The 3,344-nt window shown below is 43.8% G+C and overlaps 1 protein-coding gene across 1 annotated transcript in view; it reads right to left on the bottom strand.

Annotated features, from left to right (window-relative positions):
* The window catches only part of dhtkd1 (dehydrogenase E1 and transketolase domain containing 1), a 137,775-nt gene that overhangs the window by 34,969 nt on the left and 99,462 nt on the right, over positions 1-3,344 (bottom strand). The gene's annotated exons all lie outside the window — the stretch shown is intronic.

Genomic DNA, 3,344 nt, shown 5'->3' with positions numbered 1-3,344 from the left:
ATATATTTATATACAGTATATATATATATGTATAAGCTGAGTTTTTTTCCAAAGAACATGCACTCTGTATGTATTTGTAGAACATTTGTGCATTATTTGATGAATGTGAACTTAAAAACGTCCTCATTTTATCTTCTTCTTTCAGCTTTTCCCTCTTCAGGGGTCTCCACAGCGGGTCATCCTCCATCTCACTCTGTCCTCTGCATCCTCTCTTCTCAATCCAACTAACTCCATGTCCTCGCTAACCGCATCCATGACCAAAGACGTTTCGCCTTCTGTCACCCTCTATGATTGAGTGTGAAACGTCTTTCCACAAAAAAGAAACTGTCCAGATGGCCTGATTGACCATTATTGGATTAATTCCTCTGTAGTTACTACAACTCTGTACATCACCCTTGTTCTTATAAATGGGCACCAGCACTTTTCTTCTCCATTCCTCATGCATTTTCTCACCCTCATATATACCATTGAATATTTGAGTCAAAACCCTCACTGCCATCTCTCCAAGACATTTGCAAACCTCCACTGGTATGTCCTCAGGTCCTACTGCCTTCTCCGTCTTCGTTCTTTTCAGAGCTTTCTGGACTTCACCCTCACTAATCTTTCCCACTTCCTGGTTCAGTTTCTATGACCTCTACTCTTCTTTTTCTTTCATTCTCTTCTTTCATTAACTCCTCAAAGTACTCCTTCCATCTTCCTGTCACACACTCCTCACTTGTTAGAACATTACCATACCTATCTTTAACAAGCCTAACCTGCTGCACATCCTTTCCAGTCTAATCCCTCTGTCTTGCCGATCGGTACAAGCACTTCTGTCCTTCCTTAACTGTCCAGCCTCTTGTACAACACACTATACACCTTCTTTTTAGCCTTTGTTACCTCCCCCTTTGCCAACACACAACCATCCGATGCTGTCTGGCCACGCTCTCCCCTGCCACATCCTTACAGTCTCTAATCTCCCTCAGGTTTTCTCTTCTACACAGAATGTAATCGACCTGCGTACTCCTTCCTTCACTCTTCTAGGTCACTCTATGTTCCTCCCTCTTTTGGAAATAGGTATTGACTACAGCCATTTCCATTCTCTGCAAAATCCACCACCATCTGTCCTTCCTGGTTTCTTTCCTTGACATCAAACCTACCCATCACTTCCTCATCCCCTCCGTTTCCTTCACCAACATGTCCATTCAGGTCTGCTCTGATCACTACTTTCTTCCCTGGGAATACTCTCAATCACTTCATTCAGATTGTTCCGAAATTGATCTTTCTCCTCCTCCCCATCACATCCAACCTGTGGAGCATAATCACTAACAATGTTTAGCATCAGACCTTCTACTTCTACCTTCAGACACATCACCCTATCGGACACTCTTTTCACCTCTACTACATTCTTTGCCAACTCATCCTTCAGGACAACCCCTACCCCATTTCTCTTTATATCCACACCATGTGGAACAGTTTGAACCCTGCTCCAATGCTGCGAGCATTGCTGCCCTTCCACTTGGTCTGTTGGACACATAAAACATCTACCTTCCTTCTCTGCATCATGTCAGCCAGCTCCTTACCTTTGGCTGTCTTTGTCCCCACATTTAGAGTTGCAACCCTCAGTCCTACATTCTTCACTTTCCTCTTCTTCCTCTCTCTCCTGACACGTTTTCCTCCTCGTGGTCTTCGACTAACAGTAGCACAATTTCCATCGGCACCTTGTTTGTCAACAGTACCGGTGGTGGTTGTTGTTAACTTGGGCCTCGACCAGTCAGGTATGTGTCACTTAGATGAGGTCGCATATTATTCTTAGCAAAAGTGTTTTACTTCAGACGCCCTTCCTAACACAACTCACCTTTTAAACCAGACTTGGGACCAGAACCAGAGATACACTGGCTTGTGCTTGATTATTTTCTTTCCTTTTATTTTAGGTTGAGCACATGCAAAAATAAAGACACAAAACCCAAGTACATGTTGTAGAGTTTTGTATTTACGGTAAGTAGATGCACCACATTTTCTAAACAATTCAAGATAGCAAAGCCCCTGACGCTGGCCATGCACTGAAGGAGCGTTCCCTTTTGTTTTGTTTGTTTCCACATTCAAGTTGAGAGAATGCCGTTACGTAGAAGAACCACAGAGAATTACAAAGACAGATCTCTTCTCTGTGTGAAAAGAGAGAGACGGAAAAAAAGTCTTTCTGCTAAATTCAACAGGCTGGTATGAAAGCACAGTGATTGAACACCAAGTGGCTGAGCTGTTCTCAGAGTGGAAGCAGAGCAACTTCATCTGTACACCGTTCACCCCGACTCATTTCACCCTGTCCGGAGACAAAAACTACCCAGAATGTCTTGTCACATCACCTACAATCATGAATGCACATTTTCCAAATATAAATCAGGGTTTGAAAAAGGGTCAAATAGTGTCAGTGGTTTTAAAGGAAGTAAACAGCTCTCCTTGTGGCACATTGGATCATTAAGATCACACAGAGGTGATCCTGTTCACATCCCTGCAGATCCCTGAGAACTGGTCATAAAGCAACAACCCGTGGCGCCCTCCTGTGGTTAAAGAGGACTTCACAGTCACATTTTTAAATTAAAAAAACTTGAGATAAAACAGCAAAATAACAACTACTAAGATTATATACCTTCATAGGACAATACAGCAGATTTTCAGTCCAGCCTTAATAAACATTAAAACATTTCTCTCCAAGTGGAAGTCTTACAAAAGTCAAAATATATTATAAGAAAATAAATATTCCAATAGATAAGTGTGATGTACCACTTTGTGATCACAGTCATGACTGATACCTGTTTTATTTCACGTCCACACACTGAAAAGCAAAAACAACACTGACAGTCGCTAACACGATGTGGTGGTGGTGGTAGGAGCATCCACCACAATCGTACTGTTGGAAGTCATGAGGCCGTGCAGCACGAGCTGTCCGAACAGAAACCAGTCCAGAGGTGCACATGATGGTCATTAACCACAACGTTTGTTTTTTCCACTTGTATCACACGATTCCACGGTTCCAGGCAGGATATTTACACAAGGCATACAGCAGGACGTCCCGTCACGGTCAACACTGACAGAAGCTGCGGTGAGTTCACCTCTCGGTGAGGTCTCTTCCACAGCAGCTGCTCAGAGAACCATCCTCTCAGCAGGAACTTCAGGCGAGTTTCCTCCGCTTCTCTCCACACGTTCAGGGCTGAAGGACAGCAGCAAGGGAAGCAGTGCTGAGCTGGAGCTCCTCAAATTCCTCCCAGATTTGGCAAAAACAGACGGGAGGCGGCGGGATGGGAAAACTAGGCGACCATGTTGACTCAAGAGGCCTGGGGTGGGTTTTATTTTTCTTACACCCCGGT

This window comes from Nematolebias whitei, chromosome 10 (assembly GCF_014905685.2).
Source record: "Nematolebias whitei isolate Nwh7 chromosome 10, NemWhi1, whole genome shotgun sequence".
NCBI classification, from domain to species: Eukaryota; Metazoa; Chordata; class Actinopteri; order Cyprinodontiformes; family Rivulidae; genus Nematolebias; species Nematolebias whitei.
The sequence above is the reverse complement of the archived record's forward strand: the minus strand, read 5'-3'. Positions and strand labels throughout refer to the sequence as shown.